The sequence below is a fragment of the Rhinolophus hipposideros genome, assembly GCF_964194185.1.
Source record: "Rhinolophus hipposideros genome assembly, chromosome: 6".
NCBI classification, from domain to species: domain Eukaryota; kingdom Metazoa; phylum Chordata; class Mammalia; order Chiroptera; family Rhinolophidae; genus Rhinolophus; species Rhinolophus hipposideros.
Genome location: NC_138052.1, coordinates 100,975,509 through 100,996,373, shown reverse-complemented (window position 1 = coordinate 100,996,373; position 20,865 = coordinate 100,975,509). Strand labels below are relative to the sequence as shown.

The 20,865-nt window shown below is 45.2% G+C and overlaps 1 protein-coding gene across 6 annotated transcripts in view; it reads left to right on the top strand.

Annotated features, from left to right (window-relative positions):
* Positions 1 to 20,865, top strand: part of HDLBP (high density lipoprotein binding protein) — a 69,538-nt gene that overhangs the window by 10,553 nt on the left and 38,120 nt on the right. The window contains exon 1 of one of the 6 annotated variants that reach the window (XM_081052308.1): positions 20,212 to 20,296. The exons of 4 other annotated variants lie outside the window; for them this stretch is intronic. The gene's annotated coding sequence lies outside the window, so the exon portion shown is untranslated. Of the gene's footprint in view, positions 1 to 20,211; positions 20,297 to 20,865 lie in introns of those variants that run through there. One more of the 6 variants, XM_081052305.1, reaches the window with a different exon arrangement.

The window sequence follows — 20,865 nt, the reverse complement described above, 5'->3', positions numbered from 1 at the left end:
ATGCTGCTGAGCTGGAGAGAGAGTGCGTGAAAACCTCCCGCCCTTGATTTCTTCCAAATGGAGAGGGACTTTTTGCAGGCTGTGCTGCTAGTTTCAGAATTAGATCTCCACGGAGGAACTGGCATGTGAAAGATTCAGTGTGCTCTGTCGGTCCTGGCCCCTTTGTCAAGTCTCACTGCAGTTGACTTGTGTAGTAATTAGGTTTTCACTCTCAGTTGGGGATATGGCTTTATTGAAGGCTATTTTCATTTCAGCCTACTTGGAACTTATTTGGTATGCATTAGGGAGCTTCTTATAAGAATATTCAAATTCTCCAAAATGTTTGCTGTCTTCTTGTCTGCTCACCCCAGTCCTGAAGAGGTAGGCGTGTATGTGTGTGTGTGTGTTGTGGGGGGTTCCTCTCTCTTAAGCCATTGCTGGTTGATGTGGTCACTCCCCTCCCCTAGCCTGCATGCCGCTCCCCTGTCCACTCCCCTGTCTGCGGGTAGTGCCCCTCTTGTGTGACGTGGCTGGCTCCTCCTGCCAGTGTCTGAGTTCTCCCCGGGCTCAGAATAGTCGGGTTGGGGTTTGGCGGTGCTGACGCTGGCAGCTAGCTCAGATGGAGCATCTTGTGCTTCTCCCCCAAGTGCAGTGTCTGCAAAGCTGGGGAGCACCCAAGACTCACAGGTGTCCTGCCTCTTTCTGGGGAGGGAGTCGGTGGAGGGTCCCCTGTGGACTTGATGTTTGGGACGTCCTACTGCACATGTTCGCATTGGGCAGCCAGCAGCTTGCTCAACACTTTCTGATGGCTTAAAAATCTGCTTTCATGGACTTTGAAAACTGATGACATGTAACAGATATAAAACAGTATCCTATAAGTGAGGTAAAACTTTGTTAGGCTATTTAAAATGTGGTGAAATGTGCATTGATCTTTATGGTTACACTCATAATGATACATATGCAATCAAAATTGAGTTTTGAGCTTGAATGGTCAACGTCGTTTGCCGCCCCTCTCCCATATTGATGTTTATTTACAGATTAAGGCATTTATTTCTTCTAATTACAAAAATAGTACTATTTGCCCTTTAAATTTTTTTTAACTTTCAAGTATGGTACAAAACACTTTCTGAACCACCTGAGAGTCAGTTGGGGACATGAAACCTCATCATCCTTGGCTATTTTGGTGTCTTTCCCACAAACGACACTTTCCTCGTTAACCACAGTACAACCGTCAAATCAGGAAACTGACATGGACGCGTTGCTACCTTCGGACCCATTCACATTTCACCAGTTCAGAATCATGTGTTAACATTTCGTTGTCCAACCTCTTTAGTCTCCTTCAAACTGGAACATTGACTCCATCTTCCCTTGGCTTTCCTGATGGGGATGCTTTTATTGATTATAGACAGTTATTTTGGACACTGTCCCTCAGTGTGGGTTTGATGTTTCCTTTTGATTCCATTCAGGTTTTGCATCTTTGGCTGGAATAGCACAGAAGGGGGGCTGAGTTCTGCGCCTTGTGTTCTGTCAGATGGTGGACGATTTCCATTTGTCCCATCACCAGTGCTGTTCACTTTGATCACTGATTCCGGTAGTTTCTGCCAGGCTTCTCCGCTGAAATCTGTAGTAATGAGTAGACTGGGGAGCTGCTTTGAAACTAAATATCCGTTTCTCTCAGACTTTCCGTTTATTCAGTCATGTTAATGGAGGCTCACAGCGGCCCATTTTATGTAGTAAGTTACCATCCTTTATTATTATTTGTTTTGATGCTCATATTGCTCCAGGTTTGGTCAGTGGGAGCCCCTTACAGTCAGCTCCTGTGTCTTTATCTGATATGTCCCCATTATTTGTTTAGCACTGTTTTCTGGCACAAGATACCTGGGTTCTTCATGTACTTTCCTGCCCCATACCTGGAATCAGCCTTTTTCAGGGAAATCCGGTTTCTTTTTATGACAGCTGGTACTCAGAGAAACAGCCTGGGTACCAGATATGTGGTTGTTGGTGTGTTATTGCACCCAGGCCCTCTCGCTGGACAGAGAGCGAGAGCGAGAATGCCTGCGTGCATGTATACACGTACACACACAAAACATATACAAATGTCTGTATTTACCCGTATAACATACTCATGTCTATTTTTATATCTGTGTATTGAAAAACATGAGTTTATTCCAATACCTCCAGTTTCAGTCTGATACCACAGGGTTCATTCCAGTTTTCCCCTTCCACATCAGTAGCTCCCTTTTCCCACGTGACAGTGCTAGATGCCCGTGTCCCTAATACACTTATTTGATCAGTTGTGCCATATGCTGCCAGGCTCACGTTGCTGCCCCCTCCCCTGCACAGATGCCCTCTGGCCTTTGCCTCTCACTCAGCCTCTTCCACCCCAGCTGTGGACACCCTGTGGCATGGAGGCTCACATCCCATGTTTTCAAAGCCAAGTCCTGTACACAGTCTGGTCCACTCCAGGCTGTGAGCTAAGCCATCATGCCACCTCATTGTTGGCGAGTGCACACCTGCTGTGTGGTGTCACTGTAGTAGCACTGTCACACCTGTGACCTTTGCAGGCCTTGCCTGTGGTCAGTGCAGCCAGGAGCCTTCTCAGCTTGTGTCGTGCCGAAGCCTGCGCGTCTTTCTGGGTGCCTGGGAGAGTGGCTTCTGTGACACGTGATCGCTGCAATGGCTCAGACATATGTGTGTCTGTTATTACGAGTTTTTAAGGCCTTCCAATTTGACATCCTTGGGAGTCAAATAGCCTATTTTTCTTAAGCATTTCAAAACTGCATCACTTTTGTTCATCTTTGTTGATCTCAGAGTAAGGGCTGAGTGAGGATGACCATGTATTCATGTGTTTACATGCAGAATGTTATATTTTCTGTGAACTGTGTGTTGATGTGCCTTAGCCTATTCGCATGTTTTCCAGAGAAAAACTCTATTTGTATCCTAACTTCTATATCAGTCTTTGCTCTACAAAATTCTTAAGTTCTAATAGAGTCAAATGAGTCAGTATCTTATTTGATGGCCTCTACAGTCTGTATCATCAGGAGGCTCTTGTACCCCTTAGTTACAGGTTTTCCTCCTCTGTCTTCCAGCTCCTCCACACTTAATTGTTTAGCCCCACATCTCTAATCTAGCTGAAATTTATTTTGGAGTATGGTTTGAGGTACAGATCGCCCTTTATATTTTCTCAAAGAGGAAAGCAAGTTGGCCTAATTCTGTTTATTGCCTTGTCCGTTCTTCCTTGCTGACTTGAAAATGATAAACTCATAGGTACACGAGTCTGTTTCATTCATCCTCTTTCCCTTAGCCAGTGCCACTAAGTACTAATTACTATTGCTTTGTAGTATGCTTTGCTAATTGTAGGTGAATCCCAACTCTTTCTTTCTTTAATGCCAAAAAATCGACGCTCGTTTTATTTTTAGGTGAATTTCGGAATCTTTTCTACAGTAAAAAACCCCACAAAAACAAAAAGCCTACTGGGATGTTGTGTTAGTTTCCTAGGGCTGCCCTAATAAATCCCCACACACTTACTAGCTTAAACAGCAGAAATGTATTCTCTCACAGTTCTGAACGCTAGAACTCTTGGTATCTGGCAGGGTCACACTCCCGCTGGGGTCTCAGGGAGAAACTGCTCTTTACCTCTTCCAGCGTCTGGTGACTGCATCACACCCAGTCTGCCTCAGTCCTCATGTAGCTGTCTCTCCGTTATGTTTCTTTGGCCCCCTTTATAGGGACACTTGGGGTGGCATGTAGGACCTCCAGAAAATCCAGGGCAATCTCCTTGATGCCTTTAATTTAATCACATCTGGAAAGCCTGCTTTTTCCAAATAAGGTAACATTTACATTCCAAATAATCAGGACCTGATATCTTTGGGTGGCCGTGGTTCCACATGCCACAGGTATTAGTATTTGGCATTTTCTTGAAGGTGAAGATGAACTTGGAGAGAACAGATATCTTTGGATATGTCTTGTGGAATGAGACCAGGAGACAGAGGGAGAGAGTTTTGTTTTGCTGACTTACTAAACTCTCCTTCAGTGTTACTAATGTTTCATATAATAAAGGGGTCTTCTAGATAGATGGTAATCTGCAAACAGTGACATTTGTCTCTGCTTACTCGTCTCCTCAGGTTGCATGTTTTAGTCTTTGACAATAGACATCTTTGCTCTTTTGTTACTTATTTCAATAGGATAATACTAGCTTTTCACTAAATATGATATATTTTACTTCTGGGCAATATTTTTATAGCCAATTCTGTCTATTACCGATGTTAAATTCCGTAGAAGCAAAGAATAGATGCTGAATTTCATCAGTCTTTTGGGCATTGTTTTAAATGGCCATTCATCGTTTATGTGTATATGTGTATTTGTCCTCCTTTGTACTATAAATGTGCGATGCATACACTTCCTCATACTGACTCCTTGTTGCATCCTTGTAACAGACCCTACTTAGTCGTGATGTCTTCTTCCCTAAGGTTAGTGCAGATTTATTGGGCTGGTTTTACAAAGATGTTTGTAAACTGCTTTGTATTTGATATGTTTACTCATTGTTTTGGGGAAGCAGACAATGTGTGATTTTCCTCTGGGAGCCACCCTTTTCCACCATGTGTTTTGGATGAAATGGCAAAGGGGCATGGGTAGACCCTGATTGGCTGTGGCAATAGTCATATCCCATCCCCTGGGCCCCTAGACTGCTGTTACTGGTCCCCTAATGGGCTCAGAACCCAATTATTGCCAGTGAGATATAAAAATAATTTGTGGGGCCTCATGGGGCAAAAAAGCTGTGACTTCTTGCGGTCTACCAGAAGACAGAATTACTGCCATTGGGCCACTGTTCTTATTGTAAGATCCAGCAAGAATAATACTGTATCATTGTGAGCTTGTGTTGTGTGTATTCCTTTTCTTTGTCAGACTAGAAAGAGTTCATTGTTCTTTAATTACTTTTTCAGATTTACTTGACCGATCCATCTGTTTTTTGTTTTTTATTTTCTATTTCAGCAATTCATACATTTCTTGTTTTGATTTTTCTCTTTCCATTGTGACTTGAATGCTTAGCTCATTTATCTTCATTCTTCCTGATAATGAAATTTACAAGTTTGATTCACCCTCTCAGTGTGGCTTTGGCAGCACCCTGTAGGCCTTGAAAAGTAATGTTCTTTGATCTTTTCTTTTTTAAGCCTTTTTGTTAGGAAAACTTTCAAACATACCCCAGAGGAGAGAATACTGATATCTCATATACCTATCACATGGCTTTAATCATTGCCAGTATTTGCATTTTTGTTTTATCTTTCCCTGACCTACCTCCCCACCATAATCTATTTTGAGTTTGAGTATTTTAAAGCAAATCTCAAATTTCATGTCACTTGTAAATACTTTATCATGTATCTTTAGTTAGTGAAGGATTTAAAGCAATCCTACCTTAGAAAATTAACTGTACTTTGTTAATGTCATCCAATATCTATTGTGTTCAATTTTCTCCAGATGTCACAAAATATGTTTTTATACTTGTTCTGTTTTAATCAAAATGTAAAGAAAGTCTCCACACTGCCTTTGGTTGATGCCTCTTAAGTTTCTTTTAAAATCTATAGCAATTTATTTTCCTCTTTTTAAAAACAATGTCCTTGATTTATGAAAGCAATAGGGCCCCTGTGCTGTGGAATTTACCACATTCTGGATTTGGTTGATTGTATTGGTGGTGTGGCATGTGGCATGTTTCTCTGGTCCCCATATTTCCTGTAAACTGGTAGCTAGGTATAGATGCTTAATTGGTTTCAGGTGTTTATTTTTTAATTATCATTTTTTTTAGAAAAGATTTTACTGGGGAAGGGGAACAAGGCTTTATTGGGGAACAGTGTGTACTTCCAGGACTTTTTTCCGTCAAGTTGTCCTTTCAATCTTAGTTGTGGAGGACACAGCTCAGCTCCAGGTCCAGTTGCCGTTGCTAGTTGCAGGGGGCACAGCCCACCATCCCTTGTGGGAGTCGAACTGGCAACCTTGTAGTTGAGAGGATGGGCTCCAACCAACTGAGCCATCTGGGAGCTCAGCGACAGCCCAGCTCAAGGTGCCGTGTTCAATCTTAGTTGCAGGGGATGCAGCCCACCATCCCTTGCGGGAGTCGAGGAATCAAACCGGCAGCTTTGTGGTTGAGAGCCCACTGGCCCATGTGGGAATTGAACTGGTAGCCTTCGGAGTTAGGAGCATGGGGCTCCAACCGCCTGAGCCACCGCGCCGGCCCTATTTTTTAATTACTTTTTGCAGGGGTGGGAGGTAGAGGAGGTGTCAAGAAGAAATCATAGAGCGCTGGTGTACTTTGTATGGCATTACACCTGGAGGCATACTGTCTGGCTGTCTTTTTTTCTTGATTGATGAGTGTGTACAGTGTCAGCAGGCTGATGTCCCTTTAAATTTTTTTTATCAACCAGTTACCAGTGGATTTAATAGCCATTTTGCTTGTACAGTGGTACCTCAGTTTTCAAACGTAATCCAGTCTGGAAGACTGTTCGAGTTCTGAAATGTTTGAAAACCGAGGCACTATTTCCCCATAGAAAGCAATGTAAAATGGATTAATCCGTTTCAGACCTTTAAAATCAACCCCTAAAACTGCAAATTTAGCATGAATTTTACTATCTAATGACATCATAGATCCATAAAATTTACAGCGTTCATAAACCGAAATGTTTGTCAGTGGAGACGTTCGAAAACTGAGCTACCACTGTATCCATTGTTTCAGTGGTGTATTAGTTTCCTAATTACAAATTTGCTATAACAAATTACCACAAACGTGGCAGAAATCTGTCTCACTGGGGTGAAGTCAGTGTCGGGCCTCCTGGAGGCTCTAGGAGAGGACCCATTGCGTGACTTTTCCAGCTTCTTGAATTCACCTGCATTCTTTGGGGCTCCTTCCTCCATCTTTAAAGCATATGATTTAAGAAACACTTATGATTACATTTAGATCATACATGTATAACCAAAGACAATCTCCCCATCAGTGCTCTTACCTTAATTTGTCTGAAACATCTACAGGTTCTAGGGCGAAAGACCAGGATATCTATGGGGACCATGACTTAGCCTACAATGGCAATTGCAAAAGGAAGATTTTTCTAGTTCTATTTTTACATTTATCGGCATTCTTACACAGGCATACCTTGTTATATTGTGTTTCTTTTTATGGTGCTTTCCAGGTGTTGGGTTTTCTTTTTACCAGCTGAAGTCAAGACGCTCCACTAGCAAAGGACTACGACTCGCTTTATTGCAGCACTTGCTGTATTGCGGTCTGGAACCGAAGCCACAATGTCTCTGAGGTGTGCCTGTATAAAGAAGCCTCCCCTTATCAATTCTGGTAACCCTGAAATACAGTTCCTACTGGAAAGAAAGGTGAAATAAATGATTTCTTTCCTTTAGTAGTGTTCAGAGTACATTGGGACAACCAGCTTCCAAAGTGACAGTGCATTTTTGTGGCTCCACCAGGCCCAGTATTATAAATTTGTGTATTTGTACGTAATTGTTTCAACTCATTGGAGTCATTTTTTGATGCTCAGATTGTTCCCCTAAATTGGCTTCTGTGCCTTTGGACATGACCCCTTAGTCTGTGAGTGCTTCCTTGCTTTTTGCCACAGCAGGATGTCCCACTTGTCATTATCTGCTCCAGACCTCGGCTGAGCTGTTTTCCTAAGGAGCCCTGTTTCTGTTTAGTGGGGAGTGGTTTTGGGGTGCCAGCGTGTGTTAGAGCTGTGCACTACTGCTGTCTGCTTCTCCTGGCAGACAGGCAGGCCTAGGAAACCATCATGAGTATAGGTGCTTCCAATTGAAATGAAAATTTACATGGTTTTTACTTAAATGGTGTCATATGGGCACTCTGCCCTGCTCCCCGCACCAGGACGCAGGACATGGTGAGGCCAAAAATGAACAACAATGGAGCCATAGGTAGGGGAGTCATACCACTATAGTCTCGCTGGCGGCTGGCTGAGACACAAAAGTAAACATCTGCCAGTACCCCAACGAGGGGTCTTCCTGCACAGTCTCGCTGGCGGCCAGGCGAGACACAGAAAGTAGGATCCACACGATCCGCAATCCGCTTGCTAACCGCACTTGTTAGCCGCAATCCGCCATCCGTTTCTCTGCCAACCAACCAACCCCGAGGCTAGCCACGGCAGTTATATTAGTGGCTAATGGCTAACTGGTCACAGCTGACGGCCATCTACTACCCGAGCCAGCACCTTTCCACGTGAGGCCTAGAGCCTGGAAACTGCTGTCTGGGACTCTATCCCCACAAATGGGTATCTTTTACTTGTGTTGAAAATCTTGTTTTTTTTTTGTTTTTTTTTAACAGGACTTTATTGGGGTACAGTGTGTACTTCCAGGACTTTTTTTTCCAAGTCAAATTGTTGTCCTTTCAGTCTTAGTTGTGGAGGGCGCAGCTCAGCTCCAGGTCCAGTTGCTGTTGCTAGTTGCAGGGGGCGCAGCCCACCATCCCTTGTGGGACTCGAGGAATCGAACCAGCAACCTTGTGGTTGAGAGGACGCGCTCCAACCAACTGAGCCATCCGGGAGGCATCTCAGCTCAAGGTGCTGTGTTCAATCTTAGTTGCAGGGGGCGGAGCCCACCATCCCTTGCGGTACTCGAGGAGTTGAACCGGCAACCTTGTGGGTGAGAGCCCACTGGCCCATGTGGGAATCGAACCGTCAGCCTTCGGAGTCAGGAGCATGGAGCTCCAACAGCCTGAGCCACCGGGCTGGCCCGAAAATCTTGGTTTTTAAAGGATAGTAATTTGATTACCTAGTTACCTTATACAATATTTTTAGAATAACAATACTCTTATTAAGATATATCCCCCTTGGAATGTACTGTCAAATTATTGTATTTTAAAGTTACATTTTTTTCAAATGCTTATGCTAACAGTGTGACATTATTAGATTCACTTCAGTTATTTTAGTAAATTTTATTGAAGTGTGATAAACACAGAGAACCATGCAAATCCTAAATGTATATGGTTTAGTGAATTTTCACTAACTGAACACACCCATATAACCAGCATCAAGAAAAAAGCAGGACATACTTTATTTTTAGAGTTTGTTCTCTGATTTCTATGGTTTTAAAAGTAAAGGTACAGATCATGGTATATTCAAAAGGGTTGGCCTTCCATCCCTGTCTGTCTTCCCTTCTCCCACTGTTTCTTTTTGAAAATCTAAGCAGGCAGACACACATCTGTGTTTCTGGCTCTTTCTTCAGCGTAGGGCAGCGTGCTCCACGTGTGCGGGGCTCCTTCACCGTCCATACGAGCCGTGTTCCCTGGGGACCACATCCAGCTCTGTGTGGTCTGTTCTGTCACCTCCGTGTGCCAGTGCTCCTTGTTGCCCTTTGTTAATTTTTTCTCCTCGCTGTTGCTGCTCTTGCTTTTCTACAATCCTTTCTAAACACAGCAGCTGGAGTTCACCCCAAGTTGGTGTTTCGTGTCCTCAGCAGCTTCCCCGAGGCTGGCTCCACCATGCTGCTCCAGCGCCTTTGCGTGCCCTCGGCACCCGTCTTTCTCTCCGTTCCTCTTTGCTTGGCACTGGTTTTCTGTTGTTGGGCTAGTGTTTGTTCCCGCCCTGCTGGCTTTCTCTCTCAACATGAAGTGTCTGCAGCCCTGCTCCCAGATGCTCGTCCCGCATGGCGGCCTGCTATGAGGCAGGACCTCTGTTGTCTGACTCGGGAAGCAGTAAAACACCTCCGCTTTGGTCTGCACATGGCGCTTGTATTATTAGGGCACCGTGATGTTGAATTGGTTCTTTGGAGGACAGCTGTATTGTTAAGGACATCCGGAAGTTCTTAAATCCAAAAGTGAGGTTTATTCCAAGAGTAGACTCAGACAGTACTGGAAGAGACGCTGGAGTCCCACCTCCTCGTTTGACAAACCAGGAGACAGGCCAAGTGGAGAGGTGTGACGAGCCTAGAGCCTAGTGTCACCACCCAGGTGGCAGCATGCTTTGTGTGACTACTGTGGCTTAACGCCCTGGAGAGGAGAGAATCCAAAGACTTGTTTTTTTCTGATGTTTGGTTCTTCTTTTGTAGAAAAGCGTTACATTTGTAGGACTGGTTCTAATTCCTAAGTATTTCCACCCATGGCTTTAGCCAGCTTTGTATCCATAGCAAAGTTTTTTTATAAACATGAGCTAAGCTCATTCTAGTTCATGGAGCTTTTCTATGTAAATTGTAGGAAGAAAAATACTTTCAAGTATAAATTGTTGCCTTAGGCCAACCTTGGAATTCTTTTACTTCTTACAGTTTAATGGGATTTATAGTTGGAGGATTGAAAGTATTTTTCAGTTGGAGGGCTCAGGGGGAGTCGGCCAGAGCCCTCTTCTGCAGCCATTCCATCCCCATCTTGGCCTTGAGGCGGGACCTGCTGTGGCTCCAAACCTGTGGCGAGCAATCGTGTGCACAGGAGCTGCTCTGAAACATAGTGCCGTGGCTTTCAGAGACATGAAGGGCCCAAGGGTCACGCGGATGGATGCATGTCCGCCTGGAAGCACAGGTGGTTTCTTGAACGAAACAATCAAAGAATTGTAGAGATGGAGACCCTGAGAAGTCATGTAAGCTGGCTGTCTGCTCGGTGGGGAGCACGTTGCCTGTGGGAAGGCTCTGCCCAGTCTTCAGGTGCAAGTCCAAGTCCCGAGAGCTGTGCTCTCTCGCAGGGACCTTTCCTTGTGCTGCGGTGAGCCATGTCTGCAGTCCTGCCTGCTCCTCACTGTCCCCAGATGTGCCCTGGCTGCTGGCAAGCACACAGCCCTATGCACTGCTCTCCACAGACTCACAGACGGCTCTCAGATTTCCAGGGGTTCACGTGGTCACCTGTTCTGTAATCAGTGGTCCCTCACAAAGAAACTTAACAACAAAAAGTCTCCCTTCACACAGCCTACTGGTAGCACCGTCTCCTATCACCGGCGACAATTCTTGTGACTGCCCTTTGTGGATTTGTGTAGCCAGTGCTACTTCACGCCTTGCTTCCTCTCCAGAGGGAAGCATTTTGTTGGAAAACGCAAGGAGGACCAGGGCTTTTCTCCTCCTGCAGGTGGTTAAGTTGTGAGCACTTAACATAATCCCCTACCTGTTAAAACACTCTTTTTGGTAAGTGGTGTCTGAAGTAAATGCTGTCTTACCTGTGGGACCTCCCACCTCACAGTCCAGCTGCTACCTTTCCAAGTCGTTAAGTGCTGTCCCCCTTTACCCAGTGGCTGCCTCTGCTTCTCTTCTGTTCTCAGCGGCTTGAGTGTCCTTCTAGAGACCCTTGTGCGTCCATAGCACGTCTCCAGCACAACTGATTACATGGCAACAGAATACACAGCTGCCCTTGCTCCTTAGTTGACCGGAACATGGGGCATGTGGTCGTTAAGTCCCCCATCGCTTCACACAGGGCTGAGCTTCTGCGCTGACGCTCTGCTGACTGGGTTCTACACAGTGTCTTCTCCCGTAAGCCGAACTCCTACTGATGTCGTCTAGGACTTTCAGCATCAGTTTCCTTTCCGTGGATCAAGAATTTAAGGCACTTAGGAAGCAGTTGGAATGTTGGATTCCTAGAGATTTTTATGTGGTTTTTTTTTTGTTATTGTTGTTGTGTGGATTTTTAACTTAAGTGACATAATTTCTTTTAAAGCAACCTGCCCTTATTGACAATTTCACTGTGCCAAAATTAGTATTCACTGAAACATTTCTTTGGCTCATATTTTCTTTATATTATTTTTAAATTATGTGGTTACCTGAGCAATCAACTGGCATAAGCAGATTTAGGAGCAAGCGTACACCGTCACAGGGGCCTGCAGTGCAGGGTGGCCTGGGGGCAATTGGTGGTGGGTCCCTAGGTTTGCTGGGAGAGGGAGGACGTGCTCATCCAACAGGTCGTTTATGGAGGCAGTTACGGGACTTGGCGCGCCACCATCGTGTTTCTCCAGCCCTCTGCCAATAGCGACAACACAAACGCCAGGCTTCTGCTCAGTCACTACTTACCTGTGGGCACGTATAGGAGTCCCTGTGTGAGAAATTCTTAGAAGCAGGACTTGCTGGGTCAAAGAATATTGGTATTTTAAATTACAGCCTGTAATCAAATTGCTTTCCAAAGAGATCACATCAGTAATTATTCTAGCCACACCAGTTTTCCCACACCTTTTCTGACAGTCATCAAACTTTATTTTTGCCAAACAGAGGTGAAATGTAGAATCTCATGCGCTCTTCAACTTGACTTTTCTTTTGTACAAGTTAAATAAACGTTTCTTGGGTTTTTGCAAAGACATTTATATCTTTTGCTCCCCCCAGCTCCCCCATGTGTTGTTAGAATCCTTGGAAGAAATACTGTAAGCTTGGTCACTTCTTTCCCGGAAAGTCTTTGAGACTATGCTATGCCACACACCCTACCCACTTGGGCTGAAAGAGGTAGTTTCATGGCTGAGACGAGTATCCATTTTATATTTTTCCTCTAATCTAAATTTATTCATTATAAACAAGAGGTTCATAATAAATGATTTGAGTTTTTCTCTGACTGCTATATAAAGTTCATTAATAAGAAAAGCTTTCTGTCACATCACTTCCTGCTTTGGTTTGGAAAACCAACTCTATATATTATAGCACCGCTGTTCAAATACCGTAGGAGCTACATTCATAATTTAAAACTTTCTAATACCCACCTTAAAATGTAAAAAGAAACAGGTGAAATTAAGTTGAATAATGTATTTTGTTTAACACAATCCAAAATATTATCACTTAATCAATATAAAATTATTACTAAGGTGTTTTACATTGTGTTTTTTGGCTCTAAGTCTTCAAAATCCAGTGTGTGTTTTAGACTTCCACATATATCAATTTGAACTAGCCAGCATCTCAACATGTCACGTGTGGACACGTCGCCAGTGCACATCGGCCATCAGCTCAGCTCTGAAGAATCAGTTCATTTCTTTCTATGGAAATTCAGAAGTTACTGTTTTGAACCCAGCATTTGTCCCATCTGCTTTTAAAAACATTAAAGAGTGTATTTATGTGACACATGTTCTTGAATTAGGCTCTAAATACATTCTTCACTTACCTGTATGAAGATGCTGATTATCTCAGTATGCGTGAAGTTAGTGTCATAGCGGACTGGTTAGATGGACTCGTTCGGGAACTAGACACCAGTATCCGCAAGCAGTGAGATGCCTTCTGCAGGGCACATCCTCTGCCTTCATCTTTTTAACAATTTACCAGGACCCTAGAGTTCACAGGTGGGGAGCGCGAAGTTGAGAGCTGAAACAGGTAGCCAAGATGCCCTAGTGGTGGCGGGCAACATTCTGAGCTTGGAGTCCCGGCCGCGGGCTTGGTGTTCTTTACATGGCCTTTCTTCACCACAGATGCCGGTACTGCCTTCGCTAGATCTTGGGTTAAGTTATGTATTTTCACATTTCGGAGAAATGCGTGCACCTAATCAGAGTAACAGTGTCACTGAAGAAAATTCTGTTACCCATTCTGTGACTTCCTGAAAAGAGTGAAACTGACAGAATCAGTGGCGAAAGAACAAAGCAGTGTAAAGGCAAACTAGGACTACCGTTCTTTGTACCTCATCTGAATTTGGACTCCTTTATTTTAGAGTAATACAGCTGCTGAGTTGAATGTACATATGGTGATAAATATTATCTCTGAGCCAAAGAAAGGAACCTGGTTTTGACGTGTTCAGTATTAGAACAAGGCACGTTGGGTTGACACTGCAGTTTATATCGCTAGTCTAGTTTAAATAAGCTTAATTATAAAAGGAGTTAACTGGTATATTTCAGCTATCAAGGGGGATGAAAGCCCTGTTCTTTGCCCCGTCCTGACCACCCCACTCAGTGTGGGAGAGCAGACTGGGCCAAGCCCATAGCACCCGCTTCCTATAGGAGCTCAGGGCTGTGGAGCAAGGAGGGGACCTCAGAGATGGCCTCTGGGCTGCTCCTCCTCCAGACCCCATCAGCATGGCCCCATGGCAGTGGGTTCCTGTCAGGTGGTTAAAGCGAAGAGGACACGCAGCAAAAATTCCACACTCAGTTTCTCTGTCCACGTTTGTCCATGGGCAGGTTTACAGTCATGGGCAGCAGTGCTGTGCTTTTCCACGTTTCCCTTTCCTCACGTGGAGAGCTTCTTCCTAAGGTTTATATCCAGAAGTGGGATGGTTCTCCCTGCTGTTTGCATCTTAAGCCTTAATTCATAGGCCTGGGGAGTGGGGTGAAGTAAGGGTGTTTCCTCACCTGAGCGAGCAGTTGTCCCAGAGGCCGTGACTGTAGGCCGTCATCCTCAAGGCCACCTCTGATGGCAGTGACCTCTGTCCATCAGGCAGCGCGGCCCTCTCTGTTTGTCCCCCACCAGCACCATACTGGGTGAGCTCCTGAGGCCGGAAAATCTGGGCCTTGGGGAAGCCCAGTTCTCCCCACTTTGTTTTCTTCCGAGTTGTAGCGGCTGTTCATGGCCCTTGGGTTTTTGTATAAAATTTGTTGTATAAATATAAATTGCATATGGAAATAGTCTAAAAGTTATGTATATACATACTGTTTTACAATGCATTATTATAAAAATGTATATAGAAATAAAAATTGTGTAACATCTGGTTGTAAAATTCCACACACGTGCATATGCACACCCCTGTTGGGATTTAAGTTGCATTTACATTGAAATTCGAATGCAATTGGGGAGAATGGTAGTCTTGACAATTGTTGTCCTCTGTAGGTGAATGTGGAATTTCTCCATTTAAATCTTTTCTGCATTTTACAGAGGTTTTTATGATTCTATAAATCCTGTTTTCTCATTGGCTTTATTTCTAATGATTTGCTGGTGTTGGACATAATTAATTCTGTGTACCAGTTTTTAATTGGTTCTAGCGGTGTGTTCGCACATTCTCTGGACCTCATGAACAGTGGCAGTTTTGCCTTGTTTCCAAGCCTCTCATACCTTTCTTTTCTTGCCTTACTGCCCTGGCTAGAACTTCTGCATAGGTTCCAGTGCATACAACCCTCGTCGGTCGCCCTGTGCAACCTGTCTTCTTCGTGCTCCCAGTGTGAATGCTGCTAATGAGGGCTCCTGGTAGGCACATCGTCTCAGCAGGGAGGTGTCCTTGTAACCCTAGTGTTTATTGGGAATGGGTAAAGCATATCAGATTCTTTATTTGAATGGTTTGGATGAACAAATCATTCTTGCTCCAGTGCTAACACTGGTGAATTACTTTAATCTATTTTTATAATAGTGTAACCCTTTGCATTACTGGAATAAACATGACTTTATTATAGCATATTTGTTGTGGCATTTCTGGATCAGTTGGCTAGATTGTTAGGCTTTTGCTTTTCAGTATGTACCTAGATGAAATTCACACATTCTTTTTTCCTGTTTTCCTTGTCTGGGAGGTATTAGAGTCTCCTGGCTTGGTAAGTGAGCTGGGCATGTAATCTCATGGGGCTTTCTTACAGAAGCATCTGGGTCTGCCTTTCTGTTGTGATTTTTATATTGTTTCTTCAAAGAGTGGAGAGGCTTGGTTACTTAAAGTTTACATTTCTTAGCAGAGTCAGTTTGGGTAACTTATTTTTCTAGAAATTGCCTATTTCATGCTTTCAAGTTTTTGATAATACGTACTTTCCTCAATAGAATTCTTGTATGATCTTTCAGTCTGTATTATAGCTGTAGTTTTTGACCCCCTTTGAATTCTTAATATTGCCTATTTATACTGGTTCTTTTATTTCATTGATCATTTTTGCCAGAGATCTATTTTTTTTAAAGACTCAGCCATCGGTTGTGATTATTGTCCCTAGTATATGTCTTTTACTTCATTAATTTCTTATCTTTATTTCTTTCGACTGTCTTTAGGCTTTTTCTCTTGTTTTTTTACTTTCAGGAGAGGATGATTAGCCAATTAATTTTTACTTTTTTTCCTTTTCACTATGATGGCTTAAGATTATAAACTTGTCTGTAAGTAACACTCAGACTTCATTCCATCAATTTGGATATATAAGTGCTTTATTCTAAATATTTTCTAGATTGTAAATATTTTCTAAATTTTTTCACATTTCTTCTTTTCCCCGTGAGCTATTAATATTCATGAGTAAGTTTTAATATTTCCAGGCTTCTTAAAATTTTAAGATGACTTGTAATTGATTGTGTTGTGGTCAGAGAACGTTATGATATTTTTTGCCATTTGTTGGTTGGTTGGGTTTTTTTTGCCTTGCCTCCTGTCCAATTTTTATAAAAGTTCCATGTATGCTTGAAAAGAACATGTCATTTTTAATCATTAGGCTAAGGATTACATAAATCTAGTAAGATAAGTTTATTAACTGCATTGGTTTACTTTTCTGTACATTTGCAATATCCAAAATCTGTTACCAAGAGTTGAGTCAGTCTTCCCCTGTAATTATAGGTATAATCCATTTCTAGTGACCGTTTGGTTTTTATCATATATTTTGTAGCTGTGTTATTAGATACATAATCAGAGTTGATTTAATTTTTTATTCTTGACCTTTGTTCTTAATAATGCTTCTTATCCTACAGTATTTTGTCTGAAAATACTAGAGCAACCCCACTTCCTTTAGTTAGTATTTGCCTGGAGTACTTCTTCCATTTCTTTACTTTCAACTTCTGTGTCCTGCTCTTCAATAGCTTATAGTTGGGTTTTGTAACTGGCCAGTTCAGTTTGTTAACATTAGATAATGTTGCCACATTTGGATTCATGTTTTCCATCATTTTTGTGTTTTAAATTGGTGTTTAAATTGCTTCTCTTTTACTTCTATTGCTTCCTCTTTTGTTTTCTTTTTTCCTCTTTATTTAGTAATTAGTAATACAAAATAATGTGACCGGTAAGTATAATAATAACAGATATTGTAGTGAATACCTCTGAACCTAACACCTAATCTAAGATAGAACATTGTCAGAAACATAAATTTGAATGAGTTTCAGTTTTGGTTTGAAAGTTTAAAGCTGTTTGTTTTTACTAGATTTTCTTTAAATTTAGATCATTCATTTAACAAGGGCTAAAATGAGTATTTTTAACCTCTCCCCAAATAATATACTGATCTTAAAAGATTCCAACTTCAGTTTCTCCCCCCACCTTATATTTTATTGCTGCCTAGAATCTTAATTCTAGCTTATATTTTAACTCTCTCCAGATTTTGTTATTTTTAGTATATGATCAATGCTTGTTTCAGTTTAGTTGCTGGTTTATCAGTAGTTTCCTTGCAAGTTTCTGGCTTTCATTTTCTTCTTGCTGAAATATATCCTTTAGTAGTAGTTATTTCGGCCGTTATACATTGATAGTAAGTAATTGTTTTATTTTGTTTCAATGTATCTATTTCACTCTGGTTATTAAATGAGGGAAAGAACTCCAAGTTGACAGAGAGTTCCTTCAGTGTAATTTACAGGTGGTCTATTTCATTGTCTTCTGGTAGGTGGGCATTGTGCTGTTAAGTGGTCTGCCCTCCTCTCATGGTGCTTCTCTGTAGGTAACCTTTTTTTCCCCAGCTGCTTTTCAGTTCTGCTCCTGTCTTTGGCGGTCTGAGGTCTCACTATAATATGTTTTTGGTGTGGATTCCTTGCAATTATGCTGCTAGCCACCTGTCTCTTTTTCGGAGGGGAGGGGAGGGGAATGTCATATCTTTACATTCTAGAATTTTCTTCAGTAATTTTTCTCTGTTCTTTGTGTTTTCTTCTTTTGGAACTCCTATTAGACAGATATATGTTGAGATTCCTAATCCTCTTATCTGTACTATTTAACCTCTTTCACTTGTTCTATCTCTTGATTTTTTTTTTTTAATGACATCGTTATGTCTTATGTCTCTAATCACTGTTAAGATTTTTTTATAGTCTCAATCTGATAGTTCTGTTACCTGAAGTTCTTGAGTCTAATCCTGTTTCAGTCTTCTTAGTTTTTGAATTTTGGGCTTTTAACCTGTGCAGTGTGGGTAGCCTGTCCATGTCCTTTGCAGCTTGGTGTGAGGCTCATTCCCTTCTGAGTGGGATTGCTTTCTGTTTTGCTAGTTTCTGTTTAATCTAGAGGTTCTTGGACATAGGGGTTGTAGGAATTTGAGCCCTAAACCTTCATTGACTACTAGTCCATGGTTGCTGATGCACGAAAAGTACTCCCACCTCCCAGCACATGCTGATCCGAAAGCACCCTGTAGTCTGTCTATGCTAGTGAGCTTTTCTTCTTTTGTGTTTCTAGCACCTACCTTCTGTTGAGGGTTAGTCCTTTTGGGGATCATGGCTTTAAGTGGGGTTGCAGTGGTGGTTTGTTCTTACCGTTTACCTTGAGCAGGCCCAAAGCTTGTCCCCTGCCCTCTTGAGGGCTGAAACCCCAAATGTCATAGACTGATGGGCACTGTTTGAGGCAACCATAAGTGGTTTGCACATTATCTGGTGTGAGGATTGCTGGACCCAGATATCTCAGAACTTGCCTCTATGAACTATTAGTTTCATCGCACTGAAGTTTGCTGGGAAGAAAAGCTGGTGACAGTGCTCAGCACGGAAGCACCCTGGGGTGGTTTGTGGCACAAGTATAACATTTGATTCTGTAATCTATTTTGTTGATTATACGTTCTTTAACCAACTCTTTTAAGGCCTCCTGTGTGTTAGGTACTGAGGTTCTGCCTGTGGCAACTTCTAGCTTCATTGGAGGGTCTTTAACAGTGGACCCGCTGACTGTTCCCAGATCCCTCCCATCTTCCTCCCACCTCAGCCCCCCCTCAGTAGTTCTGAGCCCTCAAAAACAAACCACATTTGTCTGAGTTGCTGGGTGGGTAGTCCCAGCAGCAGTGAGAACACAGAAAGGGGTGCTGCAGAGTTCCTTAGTGCTTAAAGAGGCTCTTCCCCATGTAAGGAGGTGCCCCGCCCAGGCCCTTCCCAGAGACCCAGGGCACTGCCTTGATGGTGAGGTCCTGGGCTCTGAGGGGTGGGCTTCTCTCTGCCTCCCATGGTCTCTATCCCACCGCAGCCCTGCCTGCTATGCTGGCCTTCTCCCTGGCCTGCAGCTCACCTGCTTGACACCCCACTTGCTGTCCAGTGGGCATCTCACACGGCACATCCCCAGCATGAACTCTTGCGTTTTTACATCACACTCTTACTGATGACCTAGGCTTCCTTCAGTCCCCTCCTCCCCAAGGGCCGCCAGAACCTCCACGCCACTCCTGACTTCCTGTCATGCCTGTGTCCAGTTAATCATGAACTCCTTGGTGCTACCTTCCAAGTCTGGCCACGTAGTTCGTCTGCCATTGCCAACCACGATGGAAAGCCATTGTCATCTTCAGACTGAACAAGTGTGTAGCCTCCCCCCACCCCCTGTGCTCTATAGACTCTGACAGAGTTCCACTGAGAGGACATCTGGCCGAGCCTTCTGCTGCTGGAAGCTCCCACCAGCTTCCCATGATCCTGAGCGATGCCTGAAGGATGACTACAGGCTGTGCTGATCAGGCCCTGGCTTGTCTAAGTGACCTCTGCTCCCACCAGGCCGGTACGCCCTGCACCTCACTCCATGTGGGACGGTGTAGTCCCGTACCCATGGTACGTGCTCATCCTCCTGTGGGACCGCTCCCAGGTCCCTGGTCCCCGCTGCAAACAGAGGTGTCTGCAGCCTTCTCTAGACTGTACCCGATAAAGAGAAAAGAGACGGCAGTTATCACCTCCTGCGTGATGAATACAGACCTGACTGTCCTTCTCACCCACTCGGGTAGAAGCCCCCTGAGGGTGCAGATTCTGTTCTGTTCACTCTTGTGCGTCTAGGGCAGGGCACGTAGTAGGCACACCCATTCTTACCTGCACTCGAAAGAAAGGGAGTTTTACGTTTTGAAGGATTAAACTGGGAGCCAAGGAAGAGCGTAGGACTATGTCACAGCAGTAAAGGAGCAGAACCCGCGGTGAATGAGGGAATGCATATCGGTGCCCCAGACCTGGGAGGTTGGGGTGTTCCCGGAGGAGTCTTGTCACGCGAAAGCCAGCTCGTCCAGCTCCTGAGAGTGGAAACGGTTGGGGCAGCAGTTACCTTCCTTTGTGTTGCCCTCGAGGCTGCTTGTTTCATTTTGGGTGGGAGGGAGTGGTATTGGTGACCTCTGCTGCCGGGCGGCAGTTCTTCCTGCCCCCCCTCCCCGCCGGCGCGTGCGGGGCTGTCGCCTGCTTTGTGGAGTTGGGCCGGACTCCGTGCGCCCTGACGGGGCGGGGGCGGGGACCCCGGGGCGGGGGCGGGGCGGGGCGGGGCGCCGCTGTCTGACGTGTCTCGGCGGGATTGGAGCCGCCGCCCTATATAGTGGCGGGGGCCCGTGCGCCGGCCTCGGAGCGGAGCCCAGGGAACCTCGGGGCGGGCGGCGGGCGGCGGGCACACCACCGGGTGAGTGAGCGGGCCGGCGGCTCCGGCAGGGTCGTGGCCCGGAGCGGCCGGGGGGGGGGGGGGCCGCCCGGGAAGTTGGGGCGCCGGAGGCGGGGCCGGGGCGAAGGGCTGGGCTGCCGACGTGGAGCCCGGCCGGGCGGGGGAGGGGCCGGGGGCGCCTGCCCGGGCCGGGGCGTCCCTTCCTCCCGCGGCCGCCGGCCTGGAGGGCGCCCGGCTACGTGTCACCACTGCGCATGGGCCGCGGCGCCGGCGGGCCGGAGGGACAAACTTTTCCCGAGTCCCGCGCCTGCCGCCCTCGCGCCGGCGCCTCCGGCCGCGGCGAGGGGCACCCCCAGTGCCGGCCCCCGGGCCCAGGTCGGTGACGTGGGCGGCCAGGCTTCGCCCCCTTCCCCCTCCGAGGCGCGCCCCTCCCCCAGCTCGGAGGGGGAGTCACGGACGTCTGTCCCGTCCGAGAGGAGCGCGGCGGCGGCGGGAGGGGCCTGGCCGCCGGCGCACCTCCACCTGCCGCCCGCCGCCGCGGTCCGGGCCGGGCCCGCCACCCTCCTCGGGCCGGAGCGCACCGGGGACGT